Source organism: Hemiscyllium ocellatum (genome assembly GCF_020745735.1).
Source record: "Hemiscyllium ocellatum isolate sHemOce1 chromosome 27 unlocalized genomic scaffold, sHemOce1.pat.X.cur. SUPER_27_unloc_10, whole genome shotgun sequence".
Classification (NCBI taxonomy): domain Eukaryota; kingdom Metazoa; phylum Chordata; class Chondrichthyes; order Orectolobiformes; family Hemiscylliidae; genus Hemiscyllium; species Hemiscyllium ocellatum.
In genome coordinates this window covers 609,327-636,686 of record NW_026867477.1, presented here as the reverse complement: position 1 = coordinate 636,686, position 27,360 = coordinate 609,327, and the positions used below count along the sequence as shown (strand labels likewise).

The 27,360-nt window shown below is 44.3% G+C and overlaps 1 protein-coding gene and 1 non-coding gene across 2 annotated transcripts in view; one reads left to right on the top strand and one right to left on the bottom strand.

The window, feature by feature from the left end:
* LOC132807201 (zinc finger protein 229-like) overlaps nt 1–27,360 on the top strand; it is a 427,695-nt gene that overhangs the window by 197,796 nt on the left and 202,539 nt on the right. The gene's annotated exons all lie outside the window — the stretch shown is intronic.
* Nucleotides 25,660–25,733, bottom strand: trnan-guu (transfer RNA asparagine (anticodon GUU)). Its single transcript has one exon. It is a non-coding gene; the product is annotated as a tRNA-Asn (tRNA).

Here is a 27,360-nt window from a genome sequence, read left to right as displayed (position 1 = left end):
ATGCAGGTGTGTCCAAGTTCGCAGATGACACTAAAATGAGCAGTAGATCAAAGTATGCAGAGTACTCTGAAAGTATGCAGATGTTTTAGATAGATTAACTTAGCGCACAAAGGTCTGGCAGTTGAAATACAAACTTAGGAAATGTGACAGAATCCATTCTGGGGTAGAAAATAGCAGCAAAATGGACTATTATTGTGGTGGTTAACAATTGCAGCATACTGACATGCAGAGGGACCTGGGTGTCCATGTGTATGAATCACAAAAAAATTGGTTTGCTGGTGCAGCTCGTAATTACGAAGGCAAACAGAATGTCGTTGTTCAATGATAAAGGGACGGAGATGAAAAATAATGAGCTTTTACAACAACTGTACAGGATACTAGTGAGGGCACACCTCATGTGGGTAGCTTTGGGTTACTTACTTGTGAAGTCATGTTTTGGAATTGGAGGAGGTGCGGAGAATGTAGACGAGATTGATTCCAGAATAGATAGGTTCGGCTTATGGTGAGAGATTGATTAAACGTGGAGCATACACTTTGGAATTTAGATGAATGGGGTATCCTGTCGTAAATGACGCACAGTATGCAATGCGTTCTCACCAGGACCTTGTGTAGTACCTCACTCCCTTTACACGATATTTCCCTGACAATATGAATCAACATTTGAACATTCTTATGCTCAAGAAGGATTCACTGATTTTTCATCAGAAATATTCCTAACCTTCTGAGATTTTCCAGCAATCCTTCATTTTTGTTGCACATATCCTGCTCTTTATGGGAAATATGTTTGAATGTGAAATATGTCTTTCTCTTCTTTCAAAACAGTAGTCGAGAAGTGGTAATTATATTCTTCCTGCTTCCATGTAGCAGTAGTGAGGCAGTGAACGACCCCTGTTGCGTCATGAAACGACCCAGAGGGACTGAATGGACTTATGATCTTCCTGCCAGTCAATGTGGCATTTTTCAAATTCCTCCTTTGGAAATAAACCTAGTTTCAATCCAGGTTAAGACAGAGGCTGATTCTAAAAATGCCTCACATCTGAAATGAATTGTCAGACTTGAGATGTCACTTCTTCTATACTGGTAAAGCGTTACGATGTCTCACGCAGTGAGTTGAAAGAAACTCTCTGATTTCCATATTAATCATTCTCCATTCTAACCGATTAAAGGTTTTACAGCCATCTCAGGTTTCATCAATATATTGCATCAGTTGTTTGACTTGTAATTGTAAATTCCACTTTCCAGAGTTAGTTTTTCTTTGTGCTTCTCTTCACCTGCGTGATACTCCATCTGTGGTCTCAACAAATTGTAATTTTAGGTATGTTGGCAAAGTGGGTAAATAATTGGTTGTCAGTTTGTCTTAGGTTCAGATTTCAGAACAAATTAGTCAGTTTTCTTTTTAACCAAACTAAAAGTAAGTTGTTTTATTACCAAAACAAAGAACAGTAACACGGAAACAAAGATAAGGGACAAGCTAGTTAGATTTACGACATGTGCATTAATATTTTTATTTTGAGAAACACATGCATGCTTGTGTGTACACACACACACACACACACACACATTCATACTCGTTCAGACACGCACTCAGACTCACGTACTACTCACACAGAAGCATCCTCACGCAGAGGCAGTTGATACGTATACATGAATAAACATTCATATGGACGCACACACAAATGACAGACACGCTTTCACACTGAGATACAAACATATCCCACTCACTCACATACACAGACACTCACAAAGGGAAAATAAACACAACGGACAAAGACACACACAAATGGATAAACATCCACATGCATTAACGCATAAAAACACAGACAAACATTCAGAAAATGACAGTCGCACAAAGCACACACAAACGCACAGGTAAATGCTCACACGTGCATTCTCGTGCATACATGGATTCAGGCATAGATATCCACACAAACAAATTGACACATTCGCGCACACATACCTCTGTCTACTTATAGAAACACATAGACATTATGTATACAAAACTACATATTGTAAACACACACACAGACTACCAGGTATAAAACAATCGCACACAATAGTGAAAAAAATATTCTGTTGAGAATCAAAAATTTGGAATGTGCAGAGTGTCATATTTAAATAATTTTACCTAAGTTTCTGAAAAATCAAGGAATAGTTCAAACAAAAACGTAACTGAAATTATCTAGAACATTCCACTAATTGTAATATATTTGAATACCCATAAGTCAGTTAAACAAGCTAAGTGACAAGCTGCAATGTAAAGATATCCTGTCCAGTGAGAAGCAGACATTCCTTCATAATGTGAACACGTGATTAAGAGGTCTTCCCACAACATCTCGTGTGTGTATGTTTATGTCGTTACCTGTCGAGTATTGATTACTATTTGGTCCAAATGACATAAATCTCCAACGTCTTCAGTGAACTACGCCAGAATAATTCAGGACTGCAAAAGTTTGGTTTTACTTTCTATATTTGGAAATGTAAAGCAGTGAACCCTGTTGGTTCTCGAGTGATCTCGAAATCATCTCCCTTTTGATATGTGTCTTTGTATTACGAAGGGAGTGATCTTTGGTTTTTCATTATGTTTATTGAAATAATTAAGTTCTTCACGTTTGTTATTTCAACTCGAACTACTTCAATTAATCACTAAATACACGGAAACTTTTTAAAATATAGGTCCTCAATCAAACTGATATCGTTGTCTCCAGGCTGATGTATATAACGTATTTGTTTATCTTTCTGACAGTTAATGCAATAACGATCTTCATCCTGCTTAATACAAATTGTGGATTGTCTCCATGTGTTAGTCGTTACCTGGTGGCCATGGCAGTGGCGGATCTACTCGTCATTATCCTCGATCTGACCATGAGACACATTCCGATTGTTTATCAGGAACAGTTTTATTTCTTGAGATCCATCCCCATATGTAATATCCACGCTGTCCTGCTTTATGCAGTCACTGACTGTTCTGTCTGGTTCACAGTCACTTTCACCTTTGATCGATTTGTGGCCATTTGCTGCCAGAAGCTGAAGAATAATTATTGCACTGAGAAAATGGCGGCTGTGATTTTGGGAACAGTGACTGTGCTGAGCTGTTTCAAGAATGTTTTCTGGTATTTTATGCTCACACCTCGGTAATGGCTGGTGAACAACCCCTGGTTTTGTTATGTATCAAGTGGTGTTTTTGGCTCTCGGGTCTGGATCACTGTCGAGTTCCTTCACCACATTGCAACCCCCGGCCTCCCTTTTCTGCTCATTCTGTTGCTTAATATTTTCACAGTCAGACATATTTTTGTGACCAGTAGAGTTCGCAGAAGACTCCGCCATCATGACAACAGTGTACGATCCAGAGACCCAGAGATGGACAATCGAAAGAAATCTATCATTTTACTGTTCGTTATCTCGTCAAATTTCATTGTCTTATGGTCAATGATAATGATTTATTCCATCTGGAATCGGATGTATAATGTTGGATATGAATCTATATATCTACATTGGTTTGTTCAAGAATTAGGCTTCATGCTGCAGCTCCTCAGTTGCTGTACAAACACTGCAATTTATGCTGTGACACAATCTAAGTTCAGACATCAGCTAAAGAATGTGCTGAAATATCCCTTTGCTCAAATTAACAAAACGATCAAATTCACTCATTGATCTATTGGTGAGAAGTTTAAAAATTTCATTTTATAATTTCAGCAGTCCAGTGTCCTCCTTGCTATATTAACAGACTGAGGAAGGAGTCTTTTGTGATGAAATTGCAATGTGCTTGATACTGTTGTTTGGCGATATTTGCAGCGTGATTTGTCGCCAAGGAACAGAAGTCGGATGAATCTTGATGCTGTCTTGATTTTGTTTTCTTTTTCCCCAACTGACAGCTATATGGTTATTTTCCTTATTTGTGTTGTTTCCAATGGCCTGGCTTAATCACCGCCTGCTTCGAAATCAACTCCAATACTGACCATAATCTCACAGAGACACTCGTATATAAATGGAACCGAAGTGTATCCATCAAACTTCGCCCTCACTCCGATTCGACAGGATGTGATCTTAATCCTGCATCTCTCAATTTGAGATTACCATTGACCTTTCTATCATCTTTACCTCATGATTATTTGTTATCAGTACCACCTTCCATCACACGACTTGTCGACTGTATCTGAAGCTCTAAGGGTCTGTGAATACACGCCACGAAGTACAGTAATCTCTGCAAACACTCACATCGCATTAGGGCAGGCAGTCAATACCAATACATACCAGCGATGTGGCATTTTGAAAATGGAAGTGTATCATATCAACTGGCAATATTTAATTACCATGAATGTTGCATAAGCAAACGTAAGTCAAATAGACTTGTTAAACAGGATTTTACTTTTAACAAAGTCACATTAATACCTTTCTTCACATCTATTCTGCCACAAAGTCCATAAAAGTTGTGATGGTGATTAATGTTACTTTCATTGGCATATTTTCCTCCTTTCTGCCCCACTTTATCCTTGACATTATGCAAGCAAATTTGTTATGTTTAAATCCGCTGCAACTCTTCGGAAGTCGAGGAATGTTGGAGATTATAATCAATGGACTGACGATCAGAGGCGCCATTTCTTTTGAGAGCATAAAGTGTCGGCTTTTGATCGCGGAAACCTGAGGGCCAACACTTCCACAAGGCGTGTTTTTGTTTTCTTTATTCCATGATTTTGGCATTGTTTTAAGTGCATTACCGCTTACACATTCTGATGATCGATTATGTGTATGATGTTAACTACGTTCTTTTTGTTAGAAAAGTTAAAAAAATAAACTATTCAAGCTTTCCAACATTTCATTAATTTCCAGTATCCATTTCCCAAGTAAATGTGTAAAAGACCAACCCGAGCACAGTTTCTCTTTTTTCTTCTCAAATTTGGCATGTGTGCTCTTCCTGTCAGTGGTCATGTTATTAGTTAAGTTTGAAGGCAAGTTACAGAACGGAAGTCTGTAAGAGAGTGATCAGTGTTGGGGATAATCAATTCTGTGGAATAATGAATAATGTCATACAGCAAACAACCAAGGGACAATACTATAGACGAATCGAAAACTTGAACTCTTCCTTTCGCAGAACATCGAAGAACAATGCTGCAAATGTCTCGAAACCCGGATTCCACCAGAGACAGAACAATTTCAAAGACCAGACTTTTAAAAAACGAAGATTACATTTTATCTTTTTTTCATTCTGAAATGTGAAAAGGGATAAAGTTCCAGAATTCAGAAAATGCTTTCCGAAGAACATTTAAATTCTTATGAGCTTATGTCGCTCTTTAGCGTTCTGACACTCTCTGTTAGAGAAGAGTTATAATTGGCGATATGTCTTGAAAACAATGAGCGCTCCAGCTACACAATGTTTCTTCAGATCACCACTGACAGTTTGCTTTAAGGGTTTGGGAATGACCACAGTTTGATTTTGCATAGGGTTTCGTGGTTCAATACCGCTCAGAAATGGAGCTTCGATCATTCCTAAAGTAACTATCAAACAAATGGACTCGCCATGTACTTAGTGGAAATCTAAAGAGAAAACCCGAAAGAACCGAGGATGCTGGGAATCAAGAACAAAACATTATGGAGAATACATCAACCGGTCTGTCCGTACTTTTGGAAAGAAATCAGAGTTTATGTTTTACTTTAATGACCCTTCTTCAGAAATCATGGCAGCTCGGAAAATATTGCTTTTCATGCATACAGTCTCCATGTCTCCACAAGGACATGTCAGGGCATTTGCATTTGAAGGATAAAACTCACTGAGGACAGTTACTGCTCGAAGCATTAACACTCTGATATCGTGCTCATGGTCATTATGCTGTAGTATTGCAAAATAGAATCTCCACATGCATTACAGCGATTATAATTGAAGCATTAAAATTTGGACGTAATGTTAAGACCAAGATTACACTTTCGAAACTATATAGCAGAAGACCACACTTGTCTTAATGACGATTGCTGTCACTGGTCAGAGTGCAAATTGATAATCAGCGACCAGGCTGCTTATTTGAAACTCGATGTCGATTTAAAAGTGTTATTAAAACTTTGCCTACAAAAGTAACGTAACAGTAATGAGAATTAACATCGACCAAGATTATAAGATTGATAGCCAGCTCATGATGAAAAGTGAAAGTATGTGATCGGAGGTAAAGTTTACTGAGACGCAACAAGTGACTGAAATACACAACATCCATCTCTGGCGTCAGACACTTTGCCATCCAGGGCCTATGCATCTTCCTCAAAATGTCGAGAAATAATTGAGAAGGATGTTTTAAATTTGAATAAAGTTATGAAAATGGCGGTCAACTGAGAGTCTAGAGCTTTCCGTTCTAAGAATGGTCTAAAAATAGGTTGTGGAAGGAGATATGCAATGAATTCCAGAACGTGAGGTCGATCCAGGCACATTCATATGTACATTATATACTCCTTTACATTTGCATAAGTTGATTCTGAAAACCTTCAAACTCTCACCTCAAGGAGCTGTTTCTGTTTTACCATTTTTACCTGACACCGCAGCGTCAGAGGATTATAGGAGGTGTATGTTCAGTTTCCATGACCTTTTTCCAGAATACTCCCTCCTCTAATCGCGTTAAATGACATTAATGTTTGAAGTATTGAGTAATATCGCTGAAATGCCAAATAGGTGCATCACTAACCATTCAACTCATCATGCCTGAACCGTCTGTTTGAATGAGTAACTCACTGAGTACCATTCTTATGCTTTCCCATGTTTCTCCTGAACTCGGTCCCTCAGCACAACGATATGCTCCACTGCTGCTGCATTATCTCTTACCTGCAATGGTGGCATTCTTTCTCCACTGATAAGTTTTCCTGGTGATGCTCTGTTTCGCACCTTGTAATCGTCATCTGTTACCTGTTTACTAAGTTTTGTGAATAAATGAATGAATTGTTAATCTCGCTGCTGAATGAAAATGCAAATATTAAGCACTTCCCCGCTTTCGTGTGCCAGTATGTGTTAGCCCTTCTTGTTTTGTAGAACGAATTTTTTTCAAACTGCAGTGTGAAAAAAAAAGCAAAGTCACATGGCCAGTGAGTAACAATTTCTCCTGACACTGATGTCAACAAGTTTGGTTGTAAAACAGGAGCACTTGTTTGGGAACTCTTGCACAACGGAAAGTGAAGAGTCAAGAAGATAGTAAACGTAGTTGGTAGATGAGTTCAGCATACGCTGAAGACACCAGTAGATTTCAACTCAATTAACTTAACCACTCGGACACGACTACATAGCCTGTTAATGCTGCTCAAATGGAATTGAAGAAGATTACACTAACGCAAATCACCATTTGATTCATTCTGTTAGATTTGGACTTTAGCGCATGTAAATATAAAATACTGCCAATAACTGAGGGTAATGTCGATCTATTGAACAAATAAAAATATTAAGCAATAGCAGCTGCAGTTTTGAAAGATGTAGGAAGAACGATGGGTTAACTTAGGGCGTCATACCACTCTTGTGCATTGGTTGCCATGTTTATCAAAAAAAATCAAAATGTCCCAGTTTATGAAAATTTTGAAATCGCTGTGCTACCTCGCCCTCCGAGAAAACGGGGCTGCCTCTTCTTACTGCTACAAGTGAATGGAACTAGGCGTTTTTCTTGATGTATTTGTCTCTAAATTTCACTTTGAATGTACTCAGTGAAAAGTGTATACATCCTGCTCTGATTTGTTTTTCGAAAACGCAGCACCTTGCATTTATGTAAATTAAACTCCATCTGCCACTCCTCAGCCCATTGGCCCATCTGATCAAGATCCCGTTGTAATCTTAGGTAACTTTTTTCGCTGCTACTATACATCCAAGTTTGGTGTCACCTGAAAAGTTACTCACTATACCTCTTGTAATCACATCCAAATCATTTATATAAATGATGAAAGTAGTGGACCCACCACCGATCCTTGTGGCATTCCACTGGTCACAGGTCTCCAGTCTGAAAAATGTCACCGTTTTGTTATAAAACCTTACATTATCTCAAAGGTGCTTTGCAGGAAGTTGTGAGATTTACATATTAATGATACCTGCAACCCATTCTAAAAGATGAAAGATTACACAATCCAGGTTTTTTGAACATATCATTTCAGCAGCAGGACACTAATGTTTTTCCATAAATTCTGTGCGTTATGATCTTTGCTCCTTCATCATGTGGTTGTGGAGAATGTGCTCCAAATGCTCCAACTCCTTTCAAATAAACCTGTTGGACGATAACCTGGTGTTGTGATTTTTAACTTTGTCCAGGTTAGGGTGGATTGGCGATGCTAAATTACCCATAGTGCCAGGGTTGTGCAGGTTCAGGTGGATTAGTCAGGGGGTAAATGTAGATCAATAGGGATAGAGGAATGGGTGTGGGTGGGTTACCCTTTTGCAGGGTCAGTGTGGACTCGTTAGGCCGAGTGGCCTGCTTCCACACTCTGGGGATTCTCTAAAGGGAAGGGATTTTCCCAAAGTGCAGGGCAGCGTCGGCAGTTGGAAGCGGGCGTAATGCGGGTAACTCGGACGCCGACTGGAGCAGGCGCAGTGAGGGCCAACCGGACGCCGACAGTCTGGAGAAGGCGCAGTAAGGGCGTCCGGAGCCGTCGCAGTGTGGGGGCCGGGTGCCGGCCTTGGTCCGCCCTTGTGAATTGTTATTGACGTCACAACGCGAAAGTGGCCCTGTCAGTTTCAGAGTGAAACTTCCTCCCTCTGGGCAACTCTTATCCTGGGAGCGAGAGAGAGAAGGGAGGGACATTTGTTCACTTTAGCAACTGGAGTGAATCCAGGGAGGGAGCAAACTCAGCTATTAGTCTTAATTACCCGTGTGAGTGAAGATGAAAGTATAGGCTGGGGTTGTTTTCCCAGCGTGATAGAGTCTGAGGGATGACCTTATAGACTTGTATAAAATCATCAGTGGGTTGGATCGGGTAAATAGACAAGGTCTTTTACCTGGGATGGGGGAGTCTAGGACTAGATAGTAACAAGGTTTAGGGTGAGGGCGGTGGGGTGGACAGTTAAAAGCATCCGAAGGGGCAACTTTTTCACGCAGAGCCTGGTGCATGTTTGGAATGAGCTGCCAGAGGAAGTGATGGAGGTTGGTACAACTACAGCACGCAAAAGACATCTGGATGGGTGTATGAATAGAAAGGGTTCAGAGGCTTATAGGCCAAGTGCTGGCAAATGCAACCAGATTAATTTAGAATATCTGGAAGAGTTTGGCTGAAGGGTCTGTTTCTATGCTGTATATCTCTATGACTCTGGCTTTCCACTAGTGTTTGCCACATCTGAATGTTCAGTTTCTCTCTGGTATTAGTGTTAATGCCTTGATGCCTCATTTTGCTCCACTCTTCATGGGGGCGTTAACCATTTTGTGTCTGGTTGTTCCTCAAGAATCTGCATGTCAGGTTCATCATGAATTAACATTTGCTTTTGCTTCCCAAACTCAGACCTGCTCACTCTCAGCAGCATCTCAATGTCATGGAAGATATTAACTTTCAGGTGGAGTCATTCAAACTTCAGAGAGATGTCAGTCTTGACATTTTTGCTTTTCTGCCCCTGTAAGATCCTGAATCAGTACCTTGAGGAGAACTATTTAGAATGGAGTGAGAACAGAGAGAGTGGGATGGTGCTTTCAATTTTGTGGAATAACAGAAGAAAAGAATATTCTGCAGAAAGTAGAATTGCTTGTTCTGAATTTCTACTCTGGACTGACAGTGATGACATTTCTAATCTCTTTTTACAGAATATTTGAAGATAGTAGTTTCAAATCAACAGATGAAGGGCTTATGCCCAAAACATCGACTCTCCTACTCCTCAGATGCTGCCTGACCTGCTGTGCTTTTCCAGCAGACTTTTTGACTCTCACTGTACAGCATCTGCAATCCTCGCTTTAACATCAATATCTGACAGTCACTCAATCCATCAGGACCTCAGCAATTTACAACTTATATCCTGTGAGAAGGAGCAAAGCTTTTTGGTTCCTGTTTCAGTACATTTTCAGCATCAGTGGGACTGGATGAGAGACCATACTGATGAACTGCACTGAGTGTGGAGCCTGAAAGACTGATATGGCCTGGAACAAGAAATTCACGGCGGGGAGGGGCTATACACGATTTTGAGAGTGGCTGAAACTTTGGCCATGGAGAATCCTGAGGAATCTCGCCCTGTGGAGAAACTGTGTAAGTGTGGCGACTGTGGAAAAGGCTTCCGTATCTCGCCTGCCCTGGAGATTCATCAGCTCAGTCACACGCAGGAGAGGCCCTTCAGCTGCCCCGAGTGCAGGAAGGGTTTTACCCAGGCCTCCACCCTGCTGAGGCACCAGCAGGTCCACACAGGGGAGAGGTTGTTCTCCTGCCCCGAGTGCATGAAGGGCTTTACCCGGGCCTCCATCCTGCTGAGGCACCAGCAGGTCCACACGGGGGAGAGGCCATTCTCCTGCCCCGAGTTCAGGAAGGGCTTTACCCAGGCCTCCTCCATGCTGAGGCACCAGCGGCGCCACACGGGGGACAGGCCCTTCAGGTGCTCCAAGTGCGGGAAGGGCTTTACCCAGGCCTCCATCCTGCTGACCCACCAGTGAGTCCACATAGGGGACAGGCCATTCCCCTGCCCCGAGTGCGGGAAGGCCTTGAGCAATTCCTCCACCTTCTGACCCACCGACGTGTCCCCACCGGGAGAGGCCGTTCAGCTGCCCTGAGTGTGGAAAGGGATTCAGTCAAATGGGCACCTTCCGGAAGCACCAGCTGCTTCACGCCGGGGAGAGGCCCTACAGCTGTCCCGAGTGCGGGAAAGCTTTTAGCGATCGCTCTGCCCTGCTGAGACACCAGCTGGTCCACATGGTGGAGTGGTCCTTCAGGTACCCCGAGTGCAGGAAGGGCTTTAGCGATTCCTTCAATCTCCAGACCCACTGGCGGGTCCACATGAGGGAGAGGGTCTTCAGTTGCCTCGGAGTGTGGGAAAGCCTTCACCTGCTCCTCCCTCCTGCAGAGACACCAGTGAGTTCACTTGCCATTATAGGGGGTTGAAGGAATGATGGCCTAGTGCCATTATCAACTTGGCTAACAACCCAGTCCTGGAGACTACTGGGTTCAAATCCCACTGCGACAGATGGTGGAATTGGAATTCGGTCAGAAACTTGGAGTTCAGCATTTAACGATGAAACCACTTTTGGGGGCGAAGAAAACCCCCATCTGACTGACTCACGTCCTTTTTAAGGAAGGAAACTGTTGTTAGGGGAAAGGATTCACTCAGTCGTCCCAGCTGTATTGTTTCCCTGGTCTGGCCTATGCGTGACTGACTCCAGACCTACAGCAGTGTGGTTGTCTCTACACAGCTCCCCCCACCCATACACAGGGAGAAACTTACTTGGGTACAGGATATGGGTTGAAATTGTTGAGTGAAGCAATACTTTCTATGGGTTAAGGCTGTACCAAGGATCCAGTTACAAAGGGACAACTAGGTGCTGACCAATAGTAAAGAAAGTGTGGGGAATGGGTGGGTTTTGACGTTGAGCTGTTTAAAAAAATATCAGTTACTTTTTTCTATGCCATTTTGCTGGGGGAATCTGAAGCTGTAACAATGTTGGGTCACAATAAACGTCACCTGAACTTACAGTCGGGCTCAGACTCACATTGAAAGCTGTGAGCTAAGAGTGGTTTTTGTTTTAAAGCTGCTCATTTCTTTCAGCCTCCTGCACTAAGTTTCCAATCTTGTGTGCCAGATGGAGCAGTGAATGAGGAGCTTGTATCATTAGAAATTGTAAATTTTTAAGGAGTGCAGGTACTGCATCGTTTCATCAGCATTGTAAAGTTTACTGGCAGCATTGGGAGGTGTGGGATGTGTTCACTAGAAACTGTTTTGAGGAGCCGGTCTTAGACTGGGGTGGATAAAGTTAAAAATCACGCAACACCAGGTTATAGTCCAACACATTTATTTGGAAGCACTAGCTTTCAGATCGCTGCTCCTTGATCAGGTAGCTGTGGAGCAGGATCATAACACACAGATTTTATAGCAAAAGATCACAGTGTCATGCAACTGATAGCATATATTGAACAAACCTAGATTGATGTTCAGTCTCCTTCATCTTTTCGAATGAGTTGCAGGTTTCCTTAATATATAAATCTCACAATTTCTTTTAAGTCACGTTCTCGTGATGACTTAAGGTTTTACAAAAATACGTGACTTCTTAGTTCAGACAATGCATGGCAGATGTGAGGTTTGAGTCTGTCTGTATCCCAATCTTGAAACAGACTGGTATCATTTCTAAAGTAGGAATTTATAAAATACTACATGGATTGACTGCCTGCATTAACTGTCTGCAGATTGTGTGCTTTTTGAGTGAAATTGCATGTATCAGCAAATATAATTCTGCAAATGCAAATTTACCCCATAGTTATGTGTGTGTGTGTGTGCTTGCATGAGAGAGTGTGATTGTATGCATGTGAGTTTGTGCTTGAGAGTGTGCGTAGTGGTGCAGGCTCTAATGGCAGAAAGGCCTACTCCTGCACCTATTGTCTATTGTAAGAGAGTGCATTTTTGGTGGGGGGGGGGTGGAATTGTGGCTCTACCTTTTTTTCTCTGTCAGTAACACCATCGCCACAGAGTCTACTACGCGTGCTCCTCGGTGTCAGCAAAAAAACCGCGCATGCTTGTAGCTGTCTGCAAAAACGGTGCCACGATTTTTTTTGATGGACCAATGAGGAACACTGGAGGACCGGAAGGAGTCCAGTCTTCCTGTCAATCACAACTTCCCTATTGTCTGAATGCGGAAGGTGGACCATTAGCTTCTCAAGATGCTGCTGCTCCTTTCTCGATGAATGAAGATTGAGATTCACCACAGACTGCAACTTTCTCTGTCCAACATCTGTGAATACGGCGCTCTCTCTTCTCACCCACTTTTCTAATCTCTTTGATTTCATACTGGAATTAAATTTTGACGTAAAACAACTGAAAGCAAAGGGAGGGAATGCAGGGAGGGGACAGACTGGAAAAGTTGGTCCAGGTCTGTGTCCCACTTGTCAAACACATGGCAGATACAGTACCTCAGTGTGAAGTTATAGCCTTTGTTGTGGAAAAAGAAAGTAGCACAAAGGAGTTGCATTCTTTAAATGGTCATATATTGGGATATGGAGTAAGTGAGGACGGCAGATGCTGGAGATCAGAGTCAAAAAATGTGGCGCTGGAAGCACAGCAGGTTAGACAGCATCCGAGGAGCAGGAGAGTCGATGTTTCACGCACAAGCCCTTCATCAGGAATGATGTGTGGATGGACAAAGGGGTCTCAGCGTTTTTTTCACACCAGGAGAAATTGAGGTCTGCAAATGCTTGAGATCAGAGTTGAGAGTGTGTTGCTGGAAAAGCACAGCTGTTCAGGCAGCATCAGAGGAGCAGGAGAATTGACATTTTGAGCCAATTCTCCTGCTTCTCTGATGTTGCCTGATCTGCTGTGCCTTTTCCAGCAACATGTTCTTCCACACCAATCAGTGCCAGTTGTCAGACAGATGCAGCAAGCAATGCGCAGTATATTAGCAAGAGGAACGGAATTCAGAAGTGGGGATGTCTTACTGCAGTTATGGGGTCACTGAATATATTCAAGGCTGAGTTCATCTGATATTTTGAACAACAATGAATTGGATGGGTATTGGGGAAGGCAAGAAAATGGCTGTGAAGACCAGTACAGTAGAGTTAGAGTCAGACAACACAGAAACAGACCCTTACCTGAGGATGGATGTGGTGTCTCTACATTGGACTAACAGGCAGAAAACTAGCCACCAGGATATATGAACATCAACTAGCCACAAAAAGACATCACCCACTATCCCTAGTATCCTTACAGATGCATGTGGAAGGACACCACTTAGACTGGGACAACACATCCATCCTAGGACAAGCCAAACAGAGACATGCACGAGAATTCCTAGAAGCATGGCATTCCAACCAGAAATCTATCAACAAATTCGTTGTCTTGGATGCCGTTTACACACCCTGAAAAAGACAGGAAATGACATCACAATAAAATGATGTCACCACAGAAAATGACATCACCAACCCAAAGAAGCCCAAACATCTAAATAGAAAATGGGCTACACCACTAGTGCTTCATCTGGAGGCTCATTACAGATGTTACCGAGTACAGTGATGAAACGCCTGAAAATTAACTTTCCAGCTCAGCGAGCAAACCTACATCCAGAACCTCACACTGAGCTACAAACCTTCTCAAAACTCACCAGCTTCATGGTCCATTCTGGTTGCTGAGATTCTTCATATTGATGGATCCACTCCAATTAACACTGGGAAGAATGAAGCCACTGGTTTCCAGTTTTTGCATCCATCTTCATTCCTGAGCTACTGCCTGCATCTCCCTCTCCCTTCTAACTCTCAGATTCAGCCAGGCTGTTCATAACTTGCTGCATTGGATTCTGAGTGGAACTTCTGATCTGTGCCAGCACGAAGCCACCTATATCCACCTCTGTCATCTCATTCGAGCCTGTCCCATTCTCAAAGTAGCTGCTGCTGCTAGAATCATCTTTGGTCCCTTCCTGACCTCCAGGCTTGACTAGTTCAATGCTGCAATCAATAATTTTACGCATTTGCCCTTCTGGAAACTTGAAATCATCTAAGACTTTGCTCTTGTTTCATGGCAACAGTTCTCATTCCTCTGTGGCTCATGTGACCACTGACCTGTGCTGGTGCCCATTCAAGCAACAACGAAATTTTAAAATTCTCATTTTAGTCTTCAAATCTCTCCAATGGTTTCTCCCATCTTTATCTTTGTAATCTCCGTGTGTTGAGATGTGGGTGCTGCTCCAACGGTGAGTGTCTTTGAAGAGAACTTGCAGGTAATGGTCTGCCATGTAACTGCTGCTCTTGACCTTCTTAACGATAGTAGGGTGAAGTCAACTCGTTTCTGGCGCTTTCTCCCCGTAACCATTGATCACCTTGACAATCAAGAATCTACCGATCTCAGTCTTAAATAAAGTCAATTAATCTTTCTTATGTCCAAGGAATTTTGGAATATTGTAACTAACGAATCCACTATCTCTGCCGCCACTTGCTTTAGTACATTAGAATGTGGGCCATTAGGCTCAGGGGACCTGTCCGCCCTCAATCCTGATAGTGTACATGTCAACGTTGATTGTTTAAGTTCTATTCTTTCTACAGCCTCTAACTTGCCTGTTCCAATAAGGATAGTATTGCTGTCCTCCAATGTGAAAGCTGAGGAAAGTTTTGATTTAGCAGCTCTGCTATTTCAGTATTCCCCTATTAACTCAGCGGTTTCACCTTCCAAGGGACCAACATTTACTTCAGCGATTTTGTTCCCTTCAGCATACCAATAGAAGCTCTTGCTATTCTTTTTGATATTTTGTGCCTGGGTTTATTTCGTAATTTACCTTACCTATTTTTATGAATTTTATTCGTATCCGTTTGCTTATGTTTGCAAGTTTCTCAATGCTTCAGCCTTCCAGAGGTCTGGAATAATATTTCTGAAAATTGAAAGAAAACTACGTTCAAACTTAAAAGAAACCAACCTTTCAAGAGGCTGGGAGAGGGGAAAACGATCGCCCCGCCCCATTGTCCCTGAATTCCTGGAGGACTCTTCCAACCGCGCCACTTTGGCGGATGATGGCGTCACCAGGTGGGACTCCCGCCCCCTGTGAGTTGGCGCATGTGCAATGGGACAAAGACAGTGTCACTGAGTGTGGGAGAGGAATGGCGCCAGCGGCTGAAGGAACAAGAACAGAAACCGCTGGAAAAGCTGAGCAGGTCCGGCCGCTCGTGTTGAGAGAAATGTGAGGACGTGTTTCGGGTCCGGTGATCCTTCTTCAGAACAGGACCAGGTTTCAGAAACATCCCGGGGAGGTCGCCAGGTCCGAGCGCTAAGACCTGGCTCCTGCCCCTGGGGAGAGGAGACAGTGAGACATGGTAGGATTGGGAACCGCGGGAGGAGGGAGGCTGGGGAATTTCCAAACTCCTAGGGAGAGGCCTGAGGCCACAAATAAAAGCCCCACAGGCCCAGTGTTTACTTCACGGCGAAACTTTCGGGTTGCCCAGGCAACTGGCCGCCAGCTTTGTGAGGGTCAGGCGCCTGTTGTCTTGGGACGGGGTTGTTGGATTGTTGTATAATATTGATCTCCTCTGTAGTTTTAATCTTGAAAATTTTTAAAATGTACACTGGCTTCAATTTATGAATTCTAAGTACGGAGGGAATATATAAACATCTCCTTGCATGCATCGCAACATGTGCATAGGAGCCAAGACTGCCTCAAGATTTACTGAGGTGCTGAATCAATAGCTCTTTCCCTTTTGATTAATGAAGGTGGTACCCATCAGACTCTTGTACACAGCCTGTCCTGTCAGCCTTTATGGGAGAGATACGATCACAAAACTGAGACACCCGTGTAGCCAAGTAATTTGAAGTCACACTTTGGTGCTTTAATCCCCTCAAATTCAGTATAACGTCAAGGCTATAGGAGTACCAGACTCCCTAGGACAGCCAGAATGGATAACAAAGAGGAGAGCTGAAGTGTTATCCTCGTCAAGCCTGTAACTTTTGCCAAAAACACCAACAAGTTAGTTAAACGCAATGTTCCCTTCAGCAATCCCACGCTGACTCTTCCTTATCAATCCACCTTTCTCCATGTGACTACTAATTTTGACCAGAATAACTATTTCTGCTTTTCCACCAAATTTAAACTGGCTGCCCTATAATTGCTGAGTATATCTTTACAACCTTTCTTAAACAAGGCTACAATGTTTGCAGATTTCCAGTCACTTCCTCCAATTCCATGGAAGACTTGAATTATGGCGAGTGCTCCCACAATTTCTGTCGTCCATTTCTTCAAGAGCCTCGGATACATTTCATCGAGTCCCAGTGCCTTGTCATCTTCTCAGTACCAACAGCTTATCGAAGACTTCTTTCATATTAATTTTGAACTCATACAGTGACAAAGGCACCTTGTTGGTTGTCCCGTAAGAATTAGTTAGAGCGAAGTGAGAACAGAGGGGGAGAGAGAGTGGGATGGTGTTTTCAGTTTTGTGGAATAAGAAAAGAATATTCTGCAGAAAGTAGAATTGCTTGTTCTGAATTTCTACCCTGCACTGACAGTGATGAATTTTATAATTTCTTTTTGCAGCATATGTGAAGATCTGAAGACAGAAGTTTCAAAATGAACAGGTGTAAGTGTTATGCCAGAAACATTGACTCTCCTGCTCCTCGGATGCTGCCTGATCTGCTGTGCTTTTCCAGCGCTGCACTTTTTGACTCTGACTCTCCAGCGACTGCAGTCCTCACTTTGACATCAATGTCTGACAGTCACCCACTCCATCAGGACCGCAACAATTTTCAACTATGATTCTGTGAGAAGGAAACAAGCTTTTTGATTCTTGTTTGAGTACTTTTTCAGCATCAGTGGGACGAGATGAGAGACCCTACTGTTGCAGCGCACTGAGCGTGGAGCGTGTAACAGCTATACAGCCTGAAAACAGGAATTCACATCGGGGAGGGGCTGTACACATGTTTGTACAGCTGAAGCTTCAGCCATGGAGAAACCGGAGGAATCCTGCCCTGTGGAGAAACCATGGAAGTGTGGTAACTGTGGGAAAGGCTTTCGTGCCCCGTCTGCTCTGGAGACTTATCGGCGCAGCCACACCGGGGAGAGGCCATTCAGCTGCCCTTAGTGCGGCAAGGCCTTCAGAAATTCCACCACCTTGCTGACCCGCAAGCGGGTCCAGGCGGGGGAGAGGCCCTCCAGCTGCTCAGAGTGCGGGAAGGCCTTCAGCAATTCCTCCAACCTGCTGACCCATCAGGTCCACACGGGGGAGAGGCCGTTCCCCTTCACCGTGTGCGGGAAGGCTTTCAGCAATTCCTCCAACCTGCTGAACCACCAGCGGGTCCACACGGGCGAGAAGCCCTTCACCTGCTCTCAGTGTGGGAAGGGTTTCACCCTCTCCTTCAACCTGCGGAGCCATCAGCGTGTTCACGTGCCATCGCAGGAGGATTGAAGGAGCAACGGGGTTGGTGGTGGTGTTGGGTGGGGAGAGTGTGTGCGCTTTGACCTTCAGCTGTTTTTTTAAGAAAACCTACTTTTTCTATGCCTTTTTGCTGGGGGGAATCTGAATCTGTAACAAAGTTGGGTCGCAATAAAGGTTACCTGAACTTAACGTCGGGCTCAGGCTCTCACTGAAAGCTTTGAGCTCCAAATGGTTTTTGTTTTAAAGCTGCTCATTTCTTTCAGCCTCCTGCACTAAGTTTCCAATGTCATGTATCAGATGGAGCAGTGAATGAGTAGCTACTATCGTTAAAAATTATAAATTTTTCAGGAGTGCAGGTACTGCACCATTTCATCAGCATTGTAAAGTTTACTGGCAGCAGTAAAGGGTGTGGGCCGTATTCACTAAAAACGATGTGGAGGAGCCGGTGTTGAACTGGGGTGGGTAAAATTAAAAATCATAGTTAGGTTAATAAGCACCAGGTTATAGTCCAACAGGTTTATTTGGACGCACTAGCTTTCAGAGCGCTGCTCCTTCATTGGGTAGCTGTGGAGCAGGATCATATGACAGAATTTATAGTGAAAGATCACAGTGTCATGGAACAGAAATTATATATTGAAAAAAACCTGGATTGCTGTTAAGTCTTTCATCTTTTAGAATGGGTTGCAGGTTTTGGTTCATTAATGTATAAATCCCAGAACATTTTTTAAGTCACAGTCTCGAGATGACTTAAGGTTTTATAAAAATAGGTGACAGCTCAGCTCTCACAATGTATGAAAGGTGTGAAGTTTGAGTGTGTCTGTATCCGAATCTTGAATCAGACTGGTTCTATTACCAAAGTAGGAATTTATGAAATAATACATGGATTGACTACCTGCCGATTTCTGCTCAGAAAGTGCACATCGAATGTATCTGCAAATGCAAATTCACCCCATAGACCCATGTGTATATGTTTGCATATGTGCATGCTTGGTAAAGTTTGTCTGTGTGATGGAGTATAAGCATCTGAGAAGGTGTGTGCATGGGTGTGTTTGTATGTGTGTGTCTGAGAGACCATGAGTATAGGAGAGGGTCTGCGTGACTGTGTGTGTGAGAGGGAGAGTGTATAACGTAGTGGGGTCACCCAAGGCCCCTGTTGAGACCATCCTGATGGGTTCCGAACTTGGCTATCAGCCTCTGCTCGGCCACTAAAAACAATTGAGCAGTTACACAACACGCATTGGAGTGTGCAGGGTGGGACTTGTCTTTTGCTTTGCAGGCGGTGAGAGGCTCTGGATGAGAGCAAACACATGCTGGAGGACCTTCGGCTGAGAGTTGGAGCTGGAAGCCAGGCTGCATACACATCAGGGGGAAAGTTAATCAGCATTTTATTCTGGGTAATGGTCATTCATCTCCAGACAGAGCCTTCTAATTGGGACAGTGGACAGGATCAGGTAGGTGTGAGTGTGAATCATGCAGGTAAAGGGGATCAGAGAGGGCTGCTGGGGGGAGGAGCTAACTGGCTGGGTGGTGGGAGGAAGAACAAAGTGGGGTGGGGTGGAGAAAGGTGGTTGTAAGGGGCAGAATAGTGACAGAGATTGCATAGAACAGAGACAGTTGGCAGGAGGTCAGATGGCACCAGGATTCAGGAACCAACGTGCTCAGGACTGGAGAAGTGGGAAAGGGAGGCTACAGTGGGCATGGTCTAACAATGTCAGGAGGAGACAGCCAGTCAGAAGCTACAAAGACAAAGCAGAACCCCAAAGCTATGGGCAGCACAGTGACCCTGTGGTTAGTGCTGCTGCCTCACATCGCCAGGGACCTGGGTTTGATTTGAGCCCCTGGGGACGGTCTGTGTGGACTTTGTGCATGGTTTACCTCTGGGTGCTGCGGTTTGTACCCACAGTCCAACAATCTGCAGTTTAGAGTGGGTAAGCCATGGGGAGCTGCAGAGCTATATGGTAGTTGAGTTGGTCTGGTGACATTCCCAGACATGAGAACACGTGACTTTATTGAGATGGGTTTTGTGACGTTTGAGTGATAATGCAACCAACAGGAAGTCATTTAAAATCGCCAGCGAAGAAAGCATAGTCAGCAGGTTTCCACCCTGGTTGGGGGAGCCCCAAAGGATCTCTACGCCAGCACTTTAAGTGTTCGGCCACAACTACACACCCAAAGTTGTGGTCTAAAATTTCTCATGGAATTGCTCTGACAGGAAAGCTAAGTACTGGACTTGTCCTGTCCGCACCATAGCCCCAACGTATCCTGTTCCCCTGGATTTGATCAGGACAGAGGAGGATGATGGGAGATCCAATTGAACTACACACATTGATGAGGGACACAGCGGGTGGGAAGGATCCATTTCCATGCGTAGAGAGATGAACAATCAGGGCCGAAAATAAGGAGCCACTTCAAGAAATTTGGGGTTCATTCAGCAAAGCTAATGTAGAACTGTTCACAGAAAATGGTGATGAAAGTCTCTCGAGTTATTTTAATGAGAAGTGTCGATGATGCTAATTCAATCAAAAGGATGAACGTAGATTGGTAAATGTATTTGGTGACAGTTCTGTTCATGCCATGTGAGCGAAACCTGGATCTGAAGGAATAAAAGGGACATTAACAATATCGATCTGAAATTGGATACGTGACAAGAAACAGAGCCATCATTAACAGTTTGCTTTTGAACTGGAGAAGGTTTCTCGTGAAATTAGCTTGAGGCTTGAGATATGCAAGGTCAAGATAATTTAGGAAAAACACGGAAACGCTGTTCTCATTAGCAGACAGTGAAAGGATTACAAGACGCAAATTAAACATTTTCGCCAAGTGATACAGGGGACTGGGAAGATAAGTATTATAAAATGTGACCAACAAAGTTCTGCAGCACAACATATACATTCAAAGACCGAAACCATCCAGGTCCTGATTAATCAGATTGCATTGTAGTGCTTTTCTGCAAAACTGCCACTTGCAATGTCCTACAAAAGAGTGACAAAACCCATCCCTGTCAGCCCATGATAGAAATTCCGAAGGGATGAACGTTTGCTTATTTTCTGAAGATTCACAAAGCTAAGACTGGGTTTTGGTGATTGTTTCCTTTCCACTCCCAGGAGCCGCAATGGTTGAGGCATTGAGTTGGGGAAAGTAAAATGTGCCTGTGAGCAGCGTGTGGGGCTATTTCAGCTTCCCCTCATCTGACAGCACTGTGACTTGACTCCGATGTTCTCAGGGACATTTATTGACGCGATACAGTGAATAGATACTCATTCCCGCAGATCGGGAATTCAAACCTATTGCCGGCTTCAGGACAATGAGAAAGATTAATTGGGGTGTGTGAAGAAGCTGTGAGCTGCATTTCAAACAGGGAGGTGGAGTCAGATGCGTCATTCATTGCGCCCCGGCCCTGTGCGTCGCTAACGCCACCATGCGGCAGAGTTCTGACGTTAACACGGACATGCGCAGCAATGGGAACACACACAAGGTCAACAACGAAAGATCATCACCGTCACTGCTTCCCTTCCACAGTCCCAACTTTGTGAAGCAGAATCTTTCACTGGCAAAGGAAACACCCTTGTCCTCAGGTGCCTGCTTCATTTCGATCACGATTTCCAGCCCGTCACTGTTCTAGTCTCATTTCCAAACACTTGGCTCATAGCCTCAAAAGAAGCTCTGCGGGTATCTGCTTGTTCCACCGGAACAGGCAGTGTGTTGCAGATTCCTACCACTCCCAATGTGAGTGAAATATTTTTCCCCCTCCACTGATTTGAATCTTAAAGAAGAAGCCGGGGAGCAAGCTCCCTTTCTTTTCGACATTTCTCATTTTGTAGTCGGCAGGGTTCACGCCTGCGTGTGGAAACCGCAATGGATTTCAAGTCCATCGCATTAACCACTCGGCCCACGAATACAGCTTCACTTACCAGATCTGTCTGCCTGTGGAGCTGAGAAAGTGAATCATCGCAGAGTTTGTTTGAATCCATTCACTTCACAGTGATTCGAAAGGGTCAAATATCTGCACACGGCGAGTCTAGCTGTTTCATCCAAAAATATGAAAGGAACTTTCAGTTAAAAACAAATCTAGAAATTGCAGGAACAACGGAGACAAACAGGCAACCTCTATGGAAAGAGAATCAGACACAGCATTTCAGAATTACGTTTTCTCCGACAGGTACTGTCAAAACTGCCGAGTTGATCTTAGTTGTCTCGGCGTCTCAGCACCTGCAGTCCCTTACGTCAGACATTAATTCAATTCAGAAACCCCTTAGAGGAGAAGGTTTCCGTTTTAATCGAACATTTTCCTGGCCCCTATAAAAGCACGCAGCGTCGCAGTAGAGCAACAAATACAACGTCCCTGGGTGGGTTCGAAACAGCAACCTTTTGGTTAACAACTGAACGCGCTAACCCATTGCGCCACAGAGACAGGGACTGCCAACTGCTGCGCCATCGCTTAGGTGAGGCTATTAGTGAATTCTTAATTCAGACTTCCCCGCCTCGAATTACAATTGTCGTCTCTCAGTTTTACTTTTCCTTAATAAAGCCTGGGACATTCATTGTGGAGACACCGGGGACAGTCTGATCCCACCCTCTGCAGACACATCCATGTCACGAGGAACTAGTTTTCTTACTCCGTGACCGTCGCCCTTCGAGCCTCTCAGTGTTTTGCCTGTTCCCGAGTTCTCTCATTGGCTCGGAGGCGAGAAGTGGTTTGAATTCCTGATGTGCACGAACGACAATTCTTTCAATGTCTCAGATCAGTTCATGTCCCGAGAACATCAGAGTCAATCTGCCGGCCTCTTCAACAAGGGGACGGTGTCTGGACGGTCTCTGCTCAGTCTGACGGTTCATCTTTCAGGCTCATCTAAATCCGCTTCCCAAAGAGTTTCTAAAGGTTCACAAAGCTGGAGACTGGGATATCTGTTTTGCTTCATGAACATTTTTCCATTTCCTAACTGACAGTATTTTGTCCGAATCTCTTGCCAAGTGTACGCCATGCTTCATTTCCAGAGATGAGGAATTTCCGTTGTGGGAAGACAGTCCCAAGGTTGGGAATGTTTGCTTTGGAGCCAAGAAGGTTAACTGGAGATTTTCTGGGGCTGTTGGTAATGATGGGAGAAGAAGCGGTGGGAATGGGTAGATTAACGATCAGAAGAACCGATTGCCACTGACCAGAGTCAGTTACCAGAGAACAGGAATTGAAATTCTTGAATGAAAAGCAGCACTTGTGCTTAATAAACACAGAGAATACTGCAGAAAGCCAACAGGTGGAGCAGCATCTGTGGAAAGGTAAACAGAGCTGACGTTTTGAGTCTGGTACGTTGTGTGTTCTGAACTCGAGTTTCCTACATGGCAATAAATTCCCAGACATGAGAACACGTGACTTTATTGAGACGGGTTTTGTGAAGTTTGAGCGATAATGCAACCAACAGGAAGTCATTTAAAATCGCCGGCGAAGAAAGCATAGCCAGCAGGTTACCACCCTGGGCGGGGGAGCCCCACAGGATCTCCACGCCAGCACCTTAAGTATTCGGCCACAACTACACACCCAAAGTTATGATCTAAAATTTCTCATGGAATTGCTCTAACAGGAAAGGTGATTACTGGACTTGTCCTGTCCGCACCATAGCCCCAACGTATCCTGTTCCTCTGGATTTGATCAGGACAGAGGAGGCTGATGGGAGATCGAATTGAACTACACACATTGATGAGGGACAGAGCGGGTGGGAAGGATCCATTTCCGTGCGTAGAGAGATGAATAATCAGGGCCGAAAATAAGGAGCCACATCAAGATTTTTGGGGTTCATTCAGCAAAGCTAATGTAGAACTGTTCACAGAAAATGGTGATGAAAGTCTCTCGAGTTATTTTGATGAGAAGTATTCATGATGCTAATACAATCGAAAGGATGAAGGTAGATTGGTTAATGTATTTGGTGACAGTTCTGTTCATGCCCTGTGAGCGAAACCTGGATCTGAAGGAATAAAAGGGACATTAACAATATCGATCTGAAATTGGATACGTGACAAGAAACAGAGCCATTATTGACAGTTGGCTTTTGAACTGGAGAAGGTTTCTCGTGAAATTAGCTTGAGGCTTGAGGTATGCAAGGTCAAGATAATTTCGGTAAAACAGGGAAATGCTATCCTCGTTAGCAGACAGTGAAAGGATTACAAGACGCAAATTAAGCATTTTCGACAAGTGGTACAGGGGACTGGGAAGAAAAGTATTATAAACTGTGAACAACAAAGTTCTGGAGCACAACACTTACATTCAAAGACCGAAAACATCCAGATCCTGATTAATCAGATTGCATTGTGGTGCTTTTCTGCAAAACATCCACTTGCAATATCCGACAAAAGAGTGACAAAACCTATCCCTGTAAGCACAGGATAGAAAATCCGAAGGGATGAAAGTTTGCTTATTTTCTGAAGATTCACAAAGCTAAGACTGGGTTTTGGTGATTGTTTCCTTTCCACTCCCAGGAGCCGCAGTGGTTGGGGCGGTGGGTTGGGGAAAGTAAAATGTGCCCGTGAGCAGCGTGTGAGGCTATTTCAGCTTCCGCTGTGACTTGACACCGATGTTCTGAGGGACATTTATTGACGTGAGACAGTGAAAAGATTCTCATTCCCGCAGATCGGGAATTCAAACCGTATGACGGCTTCAGGACAATGAGAAAGATTAATTGGGGTGTGTGAAGAAGCTGTGAGCTGCATTTCAAACAGTTAGGTGGAGTCAGATGCGTCATCCATTTCGCCCCTGGCCCTGTGCGTATCTAACGCCACCATGCTGCAGAGTTCTGACGTTAACACGGACATGCGCAGCAATGGGAACAGTCACAAGGTCAACAACGAAAGATAATCAGCGTCACTGATTCCCTTCCACAGTCCCAACTTTGTGAAGCAGTATCTTTCACTGGCAAAGGAAACACCCTTGTCCTCAGGTGCCTGCTTCAATTCGATCACGATTTCCAGCCCCTCACTGTTCTAGTCTCATTTCCAAACACTTGGCTCATAGCCTCAAAAGAAGCTCTGCGGGTATCTGCTTGTTCCACCCGAACAGGCAGTGGGTTACAGTTTCCCACCAGCCCCAATGTGAGTGAAATATTTTTCCCCCTCCACTGATTTGAATCTTAAAGAAGAAGCCGGGGAGCAAGCTCCCTTTCTTTTCGGCGACATTTCTCATTTTGTAGTCGGCAGGATTCACACCTGCGTGGGGAAAGCGCAATGGATTTCAAGTCCATCGCATTAACCACTCGGCCCACGAATACAGAACCACACTGACAGCTTCACTTCCCAGGTCTGTCTGCCTGTGGAGCAGAGAAAGAGTGAATTATCGCAGAGTTTGTTTGAATCCAATCATTTCACAGTGATTCGAAAGGGTTAAATATCTGCACACGGCGAGTCTAGGTGTTTCATCGCAAAAGATGAAATGAACTTTCAGTCAAAAACAAAGCACGAGACTGCAGGAGGAGCTGAGAAGGTCAGGCAACATCGGTGGAATGAGAATCAGAGACAACGTTTCAGAATTCCGTTTTCTCCGACAGGTTCTGTCGAGTTTCTCTTTTTGTCTCGGCTTCTCAGCATCCGCATTCCCTCACGTCAGACATTAATTCAATCCAGAAACCCCTTTGGGGAAAGGATTTCAGTTTGGGGAACATTTTCCTGACCCCATTAAAAGCGGACGGTTTCAAAGCCAAGAACAGGCAGCAAACACACCGCCCCTGGGTGGGCTCGAACCACCAACCTTTCGGTTAACAGCCCAACGCGCTAACCAATTGCGCCACGGAGGCAGGAGCGAGTGTGGGCTGCACCATCGCTTAGGGGAGGCTGTTAGTGAGTTCATAATTCAGCCGGCCCCGCCGAGAATTACAATTGTCGTCTATCAGTTTTACTTTTACGTAATAAAGCCTGGGACATTCATTGTGGAGACACCGGGGACAGTCTGCAGACACATTCATGTCACGAGGAACTAGCTTTGTGCTCCGGGGCCGTCGCCCTTCCAGCCTTTCAGTGTTTTGCCTGTTCCCGAGTTCTCTCATTGGCTCGGAGGAGAGAAGGAGTTTGAATTCCTGATGTGCAGGAACGACGCTGAGAAGCCGAGACAAAAAGAGAAACTCGGCAGGTTCGACAGTACCTGTCGGAGAAAACGGAATTCTGAAATGTTGTCTCTGATTCTCAGGGCTAGAACAGAACTGTCACCAAATACATTTACCAATCTACATTCATCCTATCGATTGTCCAGAGACAGTCCAGACAACGTCCTCTTGTTGAAGAGGCCGGGAGATAGACTCTGATGTTCTCGGGGTGTGAACTGATCTTAGCCTCCCCTAAGCGATGGTGTAGCCAGCGCAGTTGACTGTCTCTGTGACGCAATTGGTCAGCAGAAGCGGCTGTTCACCGAAAGGTTTGTGGTCTAATCCCACCCAGGGGCGGCGTGCCCGCTGCTCTCCCTCCCGCTGCTTCCTTGGTCTGGTGGTGCACTCTTTCTCAACTCTACAGGCAGAGAGACCTGGGAAGTAAAGCTGTCAGTGTGGGTGTGTATTCGTGGGCCGAGTAGTTAATGCGATGGTCGTGAAATGCTTTGCCGTTTCCCCGCGCTGGTCCGAGCCCTGCCAACTCCAGTTGAGAAATATTGTCCAAAAAAATGGGACCTTGATCCCTAGTTTCTTCTTTAAGATTCAAATCTGTGGAGGGGGATAAATATTCACCCTCTTTGGAACTGGTTGGAATCAGCGACTGGTGGGAAGCTCATCACTTCCCAATACCTTATGTCTGACATTCCCTGGCCCTGCTTTCCAGGTAAAGGTTATCTTCACGATCTGCCTGTGTTTGTATCAAGCTGCTCATTGACCTCAGAGCTGGACGTTCGGATCGAGCTGGAGATGAGATAGGGACAGAAGCAGGAAGAAATGCGTCATGATTGTATTTAGAGTTTCCCGTGAGTCAGTTGTTTTTAGTGAGGAATGTCTGCCGGGTGCTGTCCTCTTAGATTGCCAGGCGCCGCAGCGAATGCGTCGGTGGATTTTGGGGAATTGAAAGTTGCACATGAGCTGCATGTGGGACTGTTTCAATTCACTGTCTATTCCATATCCCAGCTCTCATTGTCTGGAAAAGTGGCTTGTATTCTACCTCTGATTTTTATTGGAGAAACTGGTGGACATGAAGCACATGGAGTGGGTATAATCCTGAGATCACTGCCCCTGTCCGCGAATGTATCTGCGTGTCTACATCTGTGGATAAAATGACGATTAGTTCCTAAATGGGGTTTCAACACAGTTTGACCATATCAGACTTCAGGCCCATTGTTGTGTCATTGTGAGATCACAGGGAGAATCTCATTGACATTAGCCCCGGAAACATCAGAATACACAAGGCTATGGGCGAAATCCTGGAAACTGAGACAAGGACAGATCGATG